The sequence below is a fragment of the Dicentrarchus labrax genome, unplaced genomic scaffold, assembly GCF_905237075.1.
Source record: "Dicentrarchus labrax unplaced genomic scaffold, dlabrax2021, whole genome shotgun sequence".
NCBI lineage: Eukaryota > Metazoa > Chordata > Actinopteri > Moronidae > Dicentrarchus > Dicentrarchus labrax.
Genome location: NW_026136713.1, coordinates 22,114,384 through 22,130,974, shown reverse-complemented (window position 1 = coordinate 22,130,974; position 16,591 = coordinate 22,114,384). Strand labels below are relative to the sequence as shown.

The following is a 16,591-nucleotide window of genomic DNA, read 5'->3' as shown; positions in this document are numbered from 1 at the left end:
TCCGTGTCCCCCTCTGGCCACCACATGCATATTTCTCTTGCTCCGCCCCTGCTTATGGGCGTGTAACAGCTTAAAGAGGAACTCCACTGACAGTGTGTGTTTCCAGGTGTTGGGGAGTATTACAGCACGGGTGAAACAACTTGTAAATGCCCTTTAGTATCTCCCCAGGGAGTCTGAAGAAGTGACCTCACCCCTGAAGTCTAATCGGCCACCCCAATATCCTTCCCTCTTCCACTCCACTCCGTCTTTCAGAGGCTGTAGGAGGCTCTGTTTTACACCTAGAGTCATGAGTGAATGCTAGCATGTTGGGAAAGGAGATAAATGAAGCTCCAACGTGAGGCTGACCCACAGTCTTCTCTTTGCAGAAATGCCCACTTTATGCTAATTCCGTGTAGTTTTGGGGCAAAAACAATGCAGTTTTTTTATGTGGTATAAATGTGTTATTTGCAAATGAAACACATTTGGTTGAAATAAATCCTTAATTCACAGAGTAAGATGTGAAAATAGCTGCAAAACAGTCTGCTATGGCTGCAATGTAATGTTAGCAAATCCTTGTTGACGTCACAGTGTGTCCACTAACAGTAGTCGTTGTTTGTTCCACTGACAGTAGTCGTTGTTTGTTCCACTGACAGTAGTCGTTGTTTGTTCCACTGACAGTAGTCGTTGTTTGTTCCATTGACAGTAGTTTTCTTGACAGTAGTACGTTGTTTGTTCCACTGACAGTAGTCGTTGTTTGTTCCATTGACAGTAGTCGTTGTTTGTTCCATTGACAGTAGTTGTTGTTTGTTCCACTAACAGTAGTTGTTTCTGCCACTGACAGACTCAGGTTGTTATTGTCAGTGTCTGACAGCATTATGGAAAGGATCCCTACAGAGATAGACCTTTAGAACCACAAGGTTCTGTACTTGGACCAATACTATTTACTTTATATACGCTCCCTTTAGGCAACATTATTAGGCCCCTTCATATCTTAAAGAGCTCATAGTACCCTATTACCCCTCTAGAGCCTTAAGTTCTCTGAATGGGGCTCCTTCGTCCTAAAAGTGGAACCAGCCAAGCTCCTCTCCTGTGGAACCAGCTTCCAGTTGTGGTTCTGGAGGCAGACACCCTCACCACATTCAAGAGTAGGCTTAAGACATTCCTCTTTGATAAAGCTTATAGTTAGGGCTGGATCAGGTGAGTCCTGAACCATCCCTTAGTTATGCTGCTATAGGCCTAGACTATCGGGGGATTTCCCATGGTGCACTGAGCTCCTCTCTTCCTCTCTCTTTCTGCACTCATTCATGTCCCATTAATGCATGTTACTAACTTCACTTCTTCCCCGGAGTTCTTGTGCTTTCTCGTCTCGAAGGTTCTCATGGATCCTGGTGGAGCCTCCTGCCATGGTCCTGCTAGATTGCCATTGCCAATACTGTTGTTGCTGTGCACCTGTCTGTCTCTCTTCTTCTCTCTCTCTCTCTCTCTCTCTCTCTCTCTCTCTCTCTCTCTTTCACCCCAACTGGTCGAGGCAGACGACCACCCACCTAGAGCCGAAGGATCTGTCCTAGGTTTCTGCCTTTTAACAGGCAGTTTTTCCTTGCCCTTGTCGCCTAGTGCTTGCTCATGGTGGAACTGTTGGGTCTCTGTAAATAATGTTTTAAAGAGTTCGGTCTAGACCTGCTCTATTTGAAAAGTGTCCTGAGATAACTTCTGTTATGAATTGGCGCTAAACAAATAAAATTGAATTGAATTGAATTGAAATTGAAATAGTTTAACCACAAACAGCCGTAATATCACTATCACTCTCCACCAGACTCCAGAGACAAAAACACTAATTTAACAGATAATCGCAAAACATGACAGAAACAGAATCAAACTCATTAAAAGCGTCTCTGTTAGTGTTTCCAACAATCACCAAACTAGATGATAAAAACAGCAGTTTCAGTCGGAGCAGACCGGCTATGGAAACAAACCACAGAGAGGCTGCGATACATCACAAGCAGAGGGAGAGAGACACCATGTGACTCTGTATCTGTATATAGAGAATAACTGTTAGATGATATATTCACGTATATATAACCTTTAAAGAAATTGTAGGCAGTAAGCAGATTTTCTGCTTTAAATCAATTTGTTCACTTGAATTGTCTAGACGTTTATTTCTTTGTATGTCTATAATTCTCATTCAGAGGTCTTTTGTGTCTTTTTATATACACTCAACCCCAAATTTAGCCCCTGGAAGTTCAGGCAGGGTGAAGTGACTCTGTAGGTTGAGCAGTGTAATTATCTCCAACTAGCAGGGAGCGTTCTCAGTTTGATTTCTGTTTCTTTTCCCGCAGAAGCAGAAAGAAAGCTCTGTGTCTGTAAAAGCACATATAAAGCTGCTGATTAGCCGCCTGGCTGTTAATTCCTGCTGACACTGTATAGGGGTTATTTGCAGCAGCCGCTCCGGCCTGCAATGACTGTACCTCACACAATGAGGAAGTGACATTTTAATGCGGTGGATAGATCAAAATGGCCAATGTTTTATTAGTGGATTGCCATCAGCTGCATGTGAAAGCTGCTTTTATTGGAGCCCTTCCCTCCTCTCCCAGCACTCTGTGCAGAAATAAATGAAGGTATTAACATTAAGCACCTCTCCCATCGAGGTGCTGGGTCCCCTCGCGCCCACCGCTATGTCCTCCAGTCAGGATTTACTCACACGGCCTCTGCTCAGCTCGCAGCCGGGTGAATCAGATCCTTCCTCAGTTACAGTTACAGCTGGTTTTTGTTCACATTTCTGGATGTTGTTTGAATCTGAGGTGATGTTCAGGGTGTCATCCAGCAGCTCGACAGCCTGCCGCAGCACTTCAGGTGAGATCGAAGAGAAAACAGAGAGAATGAAGGTGTTTCACACTCACACACTTTCAAGAGTCATTGGACATGTCTAGTTTGGTTTGGACCTATTGTGAAGTCAGCCATCGGTTTGTTGAGTCCCGTTTGAAACCTCGAGTTTGGCATTATGGTCGTTGCCATGACGGTTTGTTGGAGCCAGTGGAGGTGACATACTGCGAGTTGTACTGCTCTCATTGGCTGCTCTTGGTTTGGAAACAATGGCGGAAAAGTTGCTATTATTAGAATTATTATTGTGTTCTTCATTAAAAATCAACTTGTTCCAGTGAGAATAAAATCTCACTGTTTGAAGGATAAATGTGTTTATATCATACACATTTGAATGTTCCTCATCTTCACAACTAGAAACACACGTTTCTTGCACAATGATAAAATGGTAAATTTTGCGGAGAAGTTGTGTTGATTGGACAAAATTTCAAGGTTGTGCAGAATTGCAGGGATTGGCTGAATGCATGTCGACACAGGACTGTGTGATAATAGATGAGTGAGTTTTAGAGTAAATTCAAACTCTGCAGTCAGTTGTTCCTACAGTTGGATGTTTGAGCGTCACTGTGCAGAAAGATGTAAGTGCAGAGTTTGGTACGAAACAAATGACCAAATAACAGATGTGAAAGAGACCGTTGGTGTTGTAAATATCACATCCTGGTCCTTTATCCGGTCCCACTCTTCACACCTCGATTGGTGGAGAAACTGGCAGGATGTCGAAGAGCACTTCAGAGTCTTTTCCTGTTTTTGATAATAATCTGGATATGATGCTGTCACATCGTGCTGATGTCTTCTGACAGCTGTCAGGTGACGTCTCTTTTGCTTCATTCCTGTCCAACAGATCGAGTGTCAGCAGCTGACAGCTCCACCTCAACATTAAAGTTTGTGAGAGGCTGTCATCTAAAACTACCCGAGGAAAGGAGATAATATATGGACCAAAAATCTCTGCTTCAGATGCTGATTGGTGGCGTCAATTGCCACTAGATGTCGCACTAGAGCAGCGGCATGTCAGACCAAAACAATGGGTGCTACAGGCAACTTAACAATCACAATAGGCTGCAATGTAAAACTAGCTAATCAACATCAGAGTACCCAGAACAGCCGTAATATCACTATTGCTCGCACCAGACTCCATAGACAAAAAACATTTTACAATGCATATCATCGTAATAATGTAACTTCATTCAAAGTGGACAGAAACAAAATAAAACTCACTCTGGTTTGGTGGAAATAAATCCTTAAATGACTGACATACATGAGTATCTGGTCAGATTTGTGGTGATCATATAATTAAACAGACATATGAAATAAACCGACTCCTTCCTGTTGAAGCTGATGAAATCTGCTCAGACATAAACTTGCTGCAGCAGCCGAGTTTTCTGAACTCTCAGCAGCTTATTAGACGAGCTTCAGGTCGCCCAGACAGCCTGTCTTGTGTTGTCTCAGATTATGGGGCTTGTAAACACAGTCAATAGCTGCAGCTAAATCCCAGCAGGGGTGGACTGTGAGCTGAATCACAGCGCTCCGCCTCCAAAACGGTTCAGCACCCGCCCAGCTGTGAGCGCGGATGTAAATATGTAAAGAGCAGAAGAGGGTGTCTGCTTATCTGCAAACTAATTACACATGTGTGCATACGAGAGACTGTATATATCCTCTCTCTCTGCAAACATATCAGATATTCAGTTCGTGTTTAATTTGATTTGAAGTTTTATTTTCATGAAACAATTAGGAAAAGGTTTCTCAAGCAAATCAACTCATTTGAAAAATGTATTCTATTTAGGGGGATTGTTGTGCAGATTATTGACTTTTTCTTTAAAATGATACACAGTAGGCCGATATCTCAGCCTTTGGTTCGCTTCTGTGAACAAAACTAAATGTAAATGGCTTAATAGAACAATGGCCGAGCATCAGAGAGAAGTAAACAGTCTGTATGTGTTACAGTCACTTTAATCTGTTTTATTGTGAAGTTATCATTTTGTGTGCGTTTCCTGTTTTATTCTGTACTTACCTCTCCCTTTTGTTTCAGATCCCTTTACTTCCTGTTAGTAACAGTTTGCCTGTGTCTGATTAACCACTCACCCGTTGAGTATAAAGTCACTGTTTCCTCCCTTCAGTTCGTCTTTGTCTTTCTTGTCAAGCGTTCCAGCACTCCCTCTTGTTTCAGATGTCCTTTTTGTTTTCTGCCTTTTGCCCATTTGGTCTTGTTTGCTTGATCGTTGGATTATCTGTGTACCAGACTTTTGAAAGTAAAATTAACTGTTTATTCAACTGAACCCTTGACTCCAGGTTTCTGGTACAGTAACAGAATGATTGTTAAAATTATAAAAAATAATACAGACAGAGAATTGTATAAAAGAGTTCACAGTTGGGCCGATTGTACAGTTTCTGAAATAATATAAAGTATAAAAAAGCGGTTGTGAGTTTACTAAATGATAGGAAAGGTGTTGTTACACCCATCCTGTATTTAAGACCTTGTGGACTCTCTTTACCCGCCCTCTGTCAAAAAACAAAAACTAAACATCAGCCTCAGTTGTGCTACCTGTCACTCATAATTCATAAACTCTTTTAAGATTCTTTATATCTGGTGTTCAGGAGCAGTAACGTCCACCCGGTACAGTTGAACAAAGGGCCGAAGAGTGCGAGCGTCCAGATGTGCCGAGCGGCTGCTGACGGCGGCCTTCTTGTGTTGTGGATCTCACGCTGGCGCTGCAGATGCCTTTTGTTGTCGCCTTTTAGCTCGGCACACCGGGAGCCTGACACTTAACAATCTGGAGCTCATAATGCGCAGCGAGGAGCAGCACTCGTCTCCCAGCATGCTCTCTGTGTTCTTTCCTCCCGCTCCGGTCCGCGCCCTGGAGGGACGGGATAACGATTCATAGAAAGAGTCGTGTCGAGGTTCTGTGTTTTTATCAGCACTCGTCTTCAGAACTGAACTCGGGCTGCAGTTAGTGTGTCGGCGAGGTTTCTCCTCGCTTGGTTGCACGTTTCTTTCAGACTTGTAAAGGCGTCAAGGAAGTTTTTTTCAAGTTTGATGGCAGGAAGAAGAGAAAAAACATGTCCAGAGTTTCAGCTGAATTGCTGAATAAGTCAGAAATTTTGATTATGGTTTGCTGTATTGTGTGGCATGATGGAAACGATCCCTTTGGTGTCTCCACATTGTACAGTTTTTTTTCTCCGGGTATGAAATGGCACATTTCATGCTGCCAGGCTTTGTAACGGCACAGATGTGCTGAGGTTTGAGTCGCTCTAACGCACCCTGGCAGAGAAAAAAAAAAAACAAGTGAGAAGAAAAGTGTCCTGCCTCTGAAAAGTTGATGACATGTTCGGCTCGCTTGTCTGGAAGAGTGGCAGCTACGCATTCGAAGCTGTCAGGTTGTTCTTTGACAGCGAGTCAAGACTCTGGCAGAGGCCCGGTTTGATTTCCTGAGAGTTTAGATCACATCCCGTCAACTCGCCACTTATAGGCGTCATCTCCTGTTTGGTTGCAGTCAGATAAAACCAGAGGAAGAAAATACAAAAGAACGCAACAACAACAGCTCCTTCTGGTCCAAAAGTATAGTAATATAACATCTATATCATCTGTGTCACTATTAAAGGAAATATAATGTGAACATACACGAGTATGCAGCCTTTTACATCATCTTCCTCTGTTCCATAGAGCTCCATTGGTGTCCAACAACTATTAAAAGCACATCCATGTATTAATACACAGTCCCTCTGCCCCAAATAGTCACTAGAGCTCCAAATGTGGATTCATCCACCGCCGAAAAGTGCTCTTTCAAAATAAAATACTGGAGCCAAACCGCGTTGCAGATGTGACGTCATAAAGCTGTGCCCGGTGGAATTTCAGGGTTTGAGGCGTCTTTCCTTCTTTCCCTCCAGTTCTAAGCCACCTGTATGAACTGGGCTTCATACTCACTGTAAATGTAAAGACATGAAGGTGGAGCAAATAAACACATTTCATAAAACAGGTGGATGGGTCACACCTGCAGTATTCAGTACAGTGTAATATCACAATCTATCGTACTGTAAATGACCATGATATAAAGGCCATAATGCACTTCCAGGTGTGCTGATATAGACAATAATGGACTCTCAGCACAAGGGGATTATTATTTTTGTTGTATATTAACTGATGTCTTTACTTATTGCTTAAATCCTGAGGACTCTTTTATTCTTCTTAATGGTTCAGCAGTGTTTTAGTTGAGGTGTTTATTTAGATATAAAAGAGCTCAGTATGCTGAGATCTTCTGTGGTAAACCCGCCGTTACATACGGAGAAGTAAAAGCTGTCTGCAGAGCCTCCTCACTTCTGACATTAATTCACTTCCCTACAGAAAGCCGTTTAATGGACTCTTATAGACCCCGAAAACTGAGCGCAGTCACGTCCGCGGCAGACATTAATCCATAAACTCGTACAGTATGTAATTTTACGCTTCAGAGTCATTTCATGTCGCGGTGACTTTAATGGTTCTAACAGATAAACAGAAGTGAGCGCTGCTTTTCTCACAGCTTACGGAGGTTTGAGCTGAAGCCATTTGTGCATCCGAATTTAAATCCCAGACGTTCAAAAGAGACGTAAAGAGAGATAAGACTGGAGGGATGATTAGGGATTTTCCCTTTTGGTAATTAAACGATGTCATTACTCTTAGGATCAGATTAAGCCGAGGACTTTTCACACCACTTCTGGGAATCTTCTGCATCCGGCTGCTGACAAACTCAGAGCGCCGACACAAACAGAAATCGATTGCTGCTTAAATCAACTCTGGGTGTAAATGTGTCTCGTGAAGAATATGCTGAGCTGTTCAAACTTTTCTTGTTTCAATCTGCAGCTAAAAGTTGGTTTCAGACACGGAGACGCAGACACAAGTTTTCTCCTGACACTGTCGATTAAAGCTGCACAGTGTGAAAGGAAACAGTGAGAGACAGAGAAAGGAAAGAAAAAGGTCGGAAGTGAAGCCGATATATCCTGATTTAGTCCCCAGAATGGGTCCAGCTCCAATAACACTGGATCCTACATTTCCCATAATGCAAATCTTTGTGAGAGCCTCCCTGCCTGTTTACAGGCTGATTAGAACTCAAGTATTTGAAGACCCCTGACTCAAGATATTTAGTCCAAGGGCCAAAATGTTTCTAAGCAGACACTGTGGGGGCCAGACTATCAAATACAAATAAATTGAATGAATTAAGGCCCTAATTAGCCTGTTATTGTTATTAATATTTTCAGTTTCTTACAAATGAATGTTATATTTATTAGCTTTTATCAGTGTGAACAGACTCAGAAACTACAGCTCACTGAGAACTGATGGTTCTATGGTTATAATAACTAAAACTAAAATAAAAACTAAAACTAGATATGAAAAAAACAATTCAGTTATCGGACCAAATATAAAAACTAGCTAAAGCCCGTTATGGAGCCTGCTGTAAGTGCAAGGCTGTAGCCTACTGCTAATTATAGACCAGAGAACCAAATTCTGGGAAGTTAAGTCAACTTTCTTAGATTTGAAGATGTGCCAATCGGCTTGGAGACAGGAAGTTGGACAGTACTGGGATACAGAAAACATAAATAACACCAGATGGATTTGGTGATTTATTCATTCATCTTACTGCTGATTTGTCCTAACTGGATTTAAATGTTTCTCTTTTTAACCAATAGTAATAGTCCTGACGGCTGAATTCACGACAGCTCACTTCCTGTCTCTGCTGCCAACACACTCTCCCATTCAGGGTGAGATGACAGCTGGATTTTTACATAAAAACCTGGATGGGTGCAGCTCTAACAGACTGTCAAAGCTCAAAAAATAAAAGAGTCTGAGCTTCTCTGGGCCTCGCTGTGAACGCAGGTTTCGGCCAAACAGCTGCCAGGCCGGCGCGCCTCGGCGTCCGAGGCCAGCTTTTCCATTAGCACTGGTTGTTAGTGAGGCGTAACCGGCGGTGACGGCTGCTGTTGGCATCACCACGCGTCCACTCGCTGTTTCCCGCACACACACACGAAAACAGGAAATGCAACAGGGAGTAATGTGGAACAGATCTGAGTAGTGTGCAGCCAGCTACCTCTCTGTGCCAACCACAGCGGCCCACAAATGGAAGACAAATTAAGACGGACAATATAGGAGCATAAAAAAACACATGATAAGGTTTGAGGAACATAAGATCCTCTTGTATAGATAGTGAAAATGAAAAGTTACATCAGTCCACCAATCTATCTGTTCATCTGTCTTTAGGATACTAATTAGAGCTGGACCGTGACGAGCCAGGCCCTGAGGATCGATACCAGCCCCATCACCCTGCAGAGGGGCTAGCAAGGGCCGGGGGAGGGAGGGTGAGTGAGTGAGAGGTGAGTGAGAGAGTGTGTCTGCCTTCATTTATTGAATTTCCACTTGCTTTACAACACGGCGCTAAGCAGAGGCACATACAGCCTGCGGATGCTAACGGCTAACCAGCAACACACGCTCTCTCACTAGTGATGCAACTCTTTCATAATCTTCAGTAAACACACCTTTACTAAAGCTCCAGTGTGTAGGATTTAGTGGTGTCTAGTACGGTGGCCGACAAGGGCAAACGCGCCGCAAACGGCAAAACGCTGCAAACACAGGAACGATGCAAAACCAAAAACACACAAACACATAAAACAAATGCGTAGTCTAGCGATGTAGTTGCAGATCGGAACTCCCTCGCTTCACCCTCCGCTTCCTAGTGTGAAGAACAGACTACGGTGGCCATGAAACGCTACTGTAGAAACGGTGATTCAACATGGCGGACTCCGCCAGAAGAAGACCCACTCCCTCTGTGGATAAAAACGTCTCATTCTAAAGGGAACAAAACAAAACTTATTTTCAGGTGATTATACACTAATGAAAACATACCTATGAATATTATATTACATTTCTGACAATCGATCCTTCTAAATGTTACACACTGGACCTTTAAAGCTGCAGTAGGTCATTTTTATAAAAAATCTTTTGTTTCCAGGCCTCCGTGAAATAGAAGGCCCGCTCGGGCCCTAATGATGAAGACAATATTGCAATAAAGTATTTTTAAAACACAATAACTACATAGAACTAGCCAATCTCATCACTAGGTCTTTTTTGCTTAAGTAGATCATACAGAGGCGTCAGTGTTAGTGAGATTATGTAGTTTCAGATTCAGATTTAGCTTATTAGCTAAGTACATTCAAGTGTAAACTACGTATTGTCCATTGTTCCTGGTAATAAAAATAATACAAAAAAGCTTTTTATACAATGCCAAGTCTGTATCATGTATTTTTCATGTTTTGTTTATTTAGGTCATATAAAGGCATCAGTATTGAACTGAGACTGTTTATAACCAGTTAACAGTCCTTGCAGTACGTTTAAATCAGCTAATTTGAGGATTATTTCTTGGAAATTCTTGAGTTCTAGGAAGAAAAAACATCAATGGCGGTTTCATCCTAAAGAAAGCTTATTATAAGACCAGAAGTCTGCAGGTTTCCTGGCGAAGAGCACGGCGCCTTCGCAGCCCGGTGGGCCGATCGATGGCGGTGGCAGCGGCGAAGCAGGCCAACCAATCGGCTGCCTGATCTGCAGGCTGCTCTCAGCACCTTTATGCACTCGGGCTCAGCCACTGACAGCCGCCTCCATCACCGCTGATGTGAGGTTGTAAAAAAAAATCGAGCCGGGCATGCTCGTGGCTCTGATGCTTTGATTACCCCGAGGCCTGCAGCTGCCGCTCTGTCCAATTAGCGTTATGGATGAGCTTCGGCTCATCAGCGCGGCCGCCTCCCCTCTCATCGTGTATGTTGGCCCCAGAGCAGGGGAGAAGGAGGCAGCCATCAGACCCCGGGGACCTCACCGGATAACTCAGCCAGGGAAAGTGAATCTTCTTGGTCAGCTGTTTTTTTTCCAGGAAGTGACACCGTTTGAACCCGACTGTACACGTGTTGTTTTTAGGAAGACGCAGCGGCAGACAGACAACAGAAACACCCATCAACAGGCAGCTTCAGTCTATTTTATGACAGTTAATCCATTTATTACTTTCATGACAGCTTTTAGAATTTGCTTGGACACATTTTGTCCCTTCAGTTTTCATTTCAGAGCATTTTCAAAATGCTCTCAAAACATGAAAAACATCCAACAAAAGCAAATATGTGCATCAAATTTCAATTTTTCAGTTTTTCTTGGTTGTTAAGACACGCTTAATGAAACTGGGATCAGCACTTACTTAGCACAGCCGAAGTCTTGTTGTACAAATGTGTTCACTAGTTTCACCCTTTTTCAAAGGCAGATGTCATAAAAATACACAGCTAACGCCCAAATACCCCTGCACGCAGCCGGTGGTATTTTGGGGTAATGCAGTGGTTTCCAGCCTTTTTCCTTAAGGGACCCCTCTTTTCACTGAGTTAACTGCGACCCCGACAAAGTGACATAATCTGTGTAAAATGAGTAATTTGGATGAATTCTGAGCAGATATTTCCTGTGAATATTGCACCAGAGATCCTGATATTTTAGGAACTTTTTATACAATGCTGTCTGTCTAATTTATCTCTCATTTCAAATCAAAGAGTTAAGTCTCTGAAGACCTGATCACAAGCTTATTATTATTATTATTATTGACAGAGTTTAGATCAAACAATAATCTTTTCTGTTTTTTGTTTAGTTGTGTTCACAGATATGAAGGAAATGCTGAGGTAGAGGCTTAAAGTGAATACTTTTTATGTTTTCTTACACCCATTAAAATCAAGAGGAGTATTTCCGACTTTGGGTGAAACATTTTTATTGGCTCTTTGGTGAAGAAGGAATTGTACCATTGAGCAGCTTTTGTACTGAATTTTGAATGAATGTTCTATTTTGTCTGGTCTAGGTGCTTACTGTATCTCTCACATGTCAACGACAGTTCACGGGCACAGAAAGACCTGCACACAAGAACAAAACGAAAATGTCTCATCTCTCTCAATATTTCAACAATGCATCTTACTCAGTGCAGCAGGGTTTGTTATCCACAGTAAAAGCATCTTTAGAGAACTCAATACACTTAATGCTGTGATAATAATAATGCTGGCTTACATAGTTACAGTTCGGGTTGGGCACCAAACTCTGTTAAGGGTACAGACCGAATTACATCAGTACTAGTTCTGATTCACTTTAAATCAGCAGGTGCCATGTGGGTGAGAGAGGAAGAGAGAGAGAGCCTGCAGTTGGTTGAAGTCACAGTGAGTCAGTACATGCAAACAAACTATATGTTCACAAAACATATGTAAAAGATGAAGAGTGTAACTTGAAATCCTGAAATCTAATTAAGTCCCCACCGCAGCAGCTAACGTTAGCACGCCTGCAGCTAGCACCAAAGTTGAATCCGACGAGACTTTCAGTCAGTCAGACATCTTCAGGTAATTAATTAGCTGGTTGGAGAAGTTGTTGCTGGAGATAAAAAGGTTTGTCACTGCATTTGGTTGACGGACAGATCAAAGTCTGAGTGAGTTACTATGGTTACGGGGATGCTATTAGGTTAATATGCTTATTGTCATGAACCACCAAAACAAGCGATACCACACAGATAATAATTTATTATATTAATTATATGAATTTATTGAACCAATAACTAACTATTCAGTATAACAGATATGTACATGAGTGTTGTCAGTATGTACTGAGTGTGTGCGTAGGAAAAAAAGTAATGTGAACAAATCTAAATAAACCCAAAACACAAACAAACCCAGAACCTGTTGGTTGGGAGGAGAGAGACAAATCAACAGGTTCAACTCTTTATACAGCCGAGCAATCAGGGAGCAGCTCATCCTCCTGCAGACTCCTGCCCACACCACACACACACACACACACACACACACACACACACACACACACACACACACACACAGAACATCCAGAGTGGGAGGGGTCATCACACTATTCAACATCATGAATGTAACTGAAGATCCCCTGGTTCAGTTTGCTCTCCAGATTTAGGCTCTGAGGTCTGGAGGTCTGCGAGAGTGCTGATCAACTGATTATTAATGATTATTAATGATTATTATGTAGCATTCTGTGAGAAGAAAACTTTAGTATGAAACCAACAGTAGGTTTACAGGGAAGTATCACAGTGTACAAGCACTGAGGGGAGTTATACTTTCTCTGTAATAACTAAAATATAATTTAAGTTGTAAAAAATTAAGACCAAAGTACCAGAAAAAGTTAAAAATTCCAATTTTAAAGGACCAATGTGTAGAATGTGATAGGAAGTTAAACTAACTTTTTAAAAAAGTCAACAAAAAAAAAAACCAAAACATTCTCGATCAAGTAGTTTTAGTCATTTTAAGTGACACTGAATGTGTGAAATGTATCTTCTTTTACAGCAGCTCCATTTGCACAGAAAATATATAAAGAAGAAACAAGGCACACGTTTAACAGACAAAAAACAACATTCATTTTTCGTACAGACAAATAAAGCTTCCATATGAACAAAACTGCACTGAAAAAAAATATACATTTTTACAAACCTACTATAAATCTGTTCAGAAACAACAGGAGAGGGAAATATGCACAATGAACAGGCGCTTTCAGGTAAAAATAATGACTGTGGGTGTTTTCTGAATGTAACAGCAGGTTAATGGAGGCGCAAACAGAGAACTGCATTAATTCTCCAGTTTGTCACAGCATTATTATCAGTCTGCAGACTGCAGCTGTATGTTTCTACGGAAAGCTCGTCAGCGCTGCATCTCCCCCGGGATCAACGCTACTGAGCACATTTAACAGCCAGCTACTTTACACTGATTGTACTCCGCAGGAAGACATACATTTCAAAGTGAGATGAAAAAAAACAAGTGCGCTGCGACGCCAACCGGTGTCACCGACATTAGCCCAGTTAGTGTATGACAGCAGGGGTGACACGTCCTCCAGCATTTCTTCCTTCTATCTGCAGGAATAATCCTCGGTCCGATCCACCTGTCACACAAATGAACCCCCCCATGTTTTATTTATGAGTGTTTCATGAATAGACGTCCTCTGTGTTTCTGACACCAATAAATCGCAGGGTATTCTGGGAGGCTCAGCGTTGCTGTCGTTAGAGCCGGAGTTTCAGGGTTGGGTTCAGAGGAGGAGGTCAACCCCACTGTGTCGCTGTAGAGGGGAAACAGAAGCGACGTGAGGCAATAAATAGGTGTGGAAAGCGAGAATATGTGAGGAAAAAGCTTCTGTTTTTGCTCTTTTGTCACCCTGACAGGTGTGACAGAGAAGAAATAGTCCTCGCCAGGAATGTGCGAAGTAAGCAGCATCTCTCCGGAGCGCCGCGTGAACACGAGGATTAGAAAAACGAAAGAAAGGGCAAAAAAAACAAGCTCATAGGTAGGAGGCGTGAACACGAAAACAACCCTCCGTGGTTACTGTATGTCCTGTCCATTAATGAAGTGTAATTTCTGTCGCATATAGCTTATATATCAGCCACACTGCAGAAAATGTCTTTTAACCAGTTATTCCCTTGTATATATTGTTTTCTAGAACAACGGTTTCTAAACTGGGGTCTGGGGACCAACAGGGGCCCTTGAGTGGGTTGTAGGGGGTCCACAGCGAAAGGAGAAATAGAACAATTTTACTTTTATCGGAAGTTTGGACAACAAGAGAAGAATTAGGGGGGCAAATTGGGGGTCCATGGCTTAATGTGGATCTATTGTGGGGGTCCTTGACTTGAAAACGTTTGGGAACCTCTGAAGCAACCAAGCTAAACAACAGAGATTTGAGATACCGGTATTATTCTTTATTATAAGATACTGACTCAAGCTTAGAAAACCATGGAAACTCTCTATGTATACAGTATTTTAAAGGAATTTATACAGAATAAAGTTGTTTTTATATTACAGACTGTAAATTGCACTGAAAACTACCATCATAGCATTAGTATGGTATTTTCTTATGCAAGGCTGTTTATTTTGATGGCAGAAACATGTATTTATATGGTAAAATAAGGATTAAAACTCATCAGTACTAATATCCTTTAACCAAAATAGTAGAAAAGTTCTACTGTATTTATTACGGGAAAGTTCTGGCAACCACAGCTGACAGTTTTTTACAGTGTAGGAGTTTCCCCCTGCTTCCAGTCTTTGCGTTATGCTATGCTAACCCATTGACCTGAAAACAATGTTGATCTTTTCATCAAACTTGTCGGCCAACAAGAGAATTTCCCCAAACTGTCCCTTTAAATGACATATGGACAGCCTCACATCCATCATAAGAGCCAATTCTTTTGGGGTAACCCCGGCAGAACAAAATATGAATAATTCAAATCCTCAGTAGTAAATAACTGTCCTAGCAGCAGAATACTGTTGTAGGATAAAGTGTAATTATAGGAACTGCCAAGGTGTGTCTGAGGCATATGGCTGTGCTTCTCGCTGGGTGACTGTTGTTTTTCCGCTGGGTTTCAGGGAAGAAGGACGCCCGTCTTTGTTCTGGGATTTGTGACAACAATATGTGATTACTGCTGTTTTATTTATGGCCGCCTGTTTTTCTTATTTTCCAGCTTCCTCGTTTCTCTCCCCCACAGAGGATTTCGGCTGCTGCCAAAGGCTCTGTCCTGGTCATTCATCATTTAAAAGGTGCCAGTCAATAAATTATATGAGTGAATGATTCATTCAGGCACTAAGTGCAAGCAAATACTGTGTAAGCTGCTGTCCATGTTCATGTTGAAAAGAGGAGCTTCCTCTTTAATTCATCAGCCCGTTTCTCACCGAAAACTCTAAGGATGTCTCTGGATACTCCTCGTACACTGTTAAAAAAAGAAGAAGCTGCAGAATCAGAGATCAAATTTACTGATTTTAAACTCTTTAACACAAGATTTAAGCATCAATGATATTCTTTATTTAGACTACCAATTAAAAGTTGGTTTCACTGGTGGACGGTAACTAAGTAGCTGTAGTAAAATATATCTGTTATATCTACTATTGTACTTTGGAAATCTGATTGGCCACCCCAAATGCTGCAACATTGTCCTTACCTCTTCCACTCCATCTTTCAGCTAAAGTGAAGATATGAAACTAGATGAGCTAATGCATGAATTGGTACCAACCATGGCGTTGGGAAGGAGGATAAATAACACTTTTTTGCCGATGGAAAACTGGCATGGCCATTTTCAACCTCAAGATGTCTGGATGAAAATAGGTTCCATGGGCACCATAAGGAAATCTACAATATTTGAAAAAGTAAGTTAACAGGTTAAATATGGTGGGTTTTAGTGGGTTTGATGTTAATTTTGATGTATGTTGATCTTTTAGTACAAGTTTTTTCTTGTCTGCTTCTTCTGACTCCATGTTCCATTAATGCATGTTACTAACTTCACTTCTTCCCCGGAGTTCTTGTGCTTTCTCGTCTCGCAGGTTCCTATCGATCCTGGTGGAGCCTCCTGCCATGGTCCTGCTACATTGCCATTGCCAATAGTGTTGTTGCTGTGCACCTGTCTGTTTATCTCTCGCTCTCTCTCTCTCTGCCTCTCTCTCTCTCTCTCTCTCACCCCAACTGGTCGAGACAGACGACCACCCATCTAGAGCCGAAGGATCTGTCCTAGGTTTCTGCCTTTTAACAGGCAGTGTTTCCTTGCCCTTGTCGCCAAGTGCTTGCTCATGGTGGTACTGTTGGGTCTCTGTAATTAATGTTATAAAGAGTTCGGTCTAGACCTGCTCTATTTGAAAAGTGTCCTGAGATAACTTCTGTTATGAATTGGCACTATACAAATAAAATTGAATTGAATTGAATTGAATTGACTCTTAAATGTGAACTTAA

General features: G+C 41.9%; 1 long non-coding RNA gene across 1 annotated transcript; it reads left to right on the top strand.

Annotated features, from left to right (window-relative positions):
• The first annotated feature begins 8,941 nt into the window (after nucleotides 1-8,941).
• Nucleotides 8,942-16,366, top strand: LOC127374733 (uncharacterized). The gene is made up of 5 exons (XR_007887247.1): nucleotides 8,942-8,989; nucleotides 9,077-9,174; nucleotides 14,046-14,167; nucleotides 15,336-15,411; nucleotides 15,831-16,366. It is a non-coding gene; the product is annotated as an uncharacterized LOC127374733 (long non-coding RNA).
• The last annotated feature ends 225 nt before the right edge of the window (nucleotides 16,367-16,591 follow it).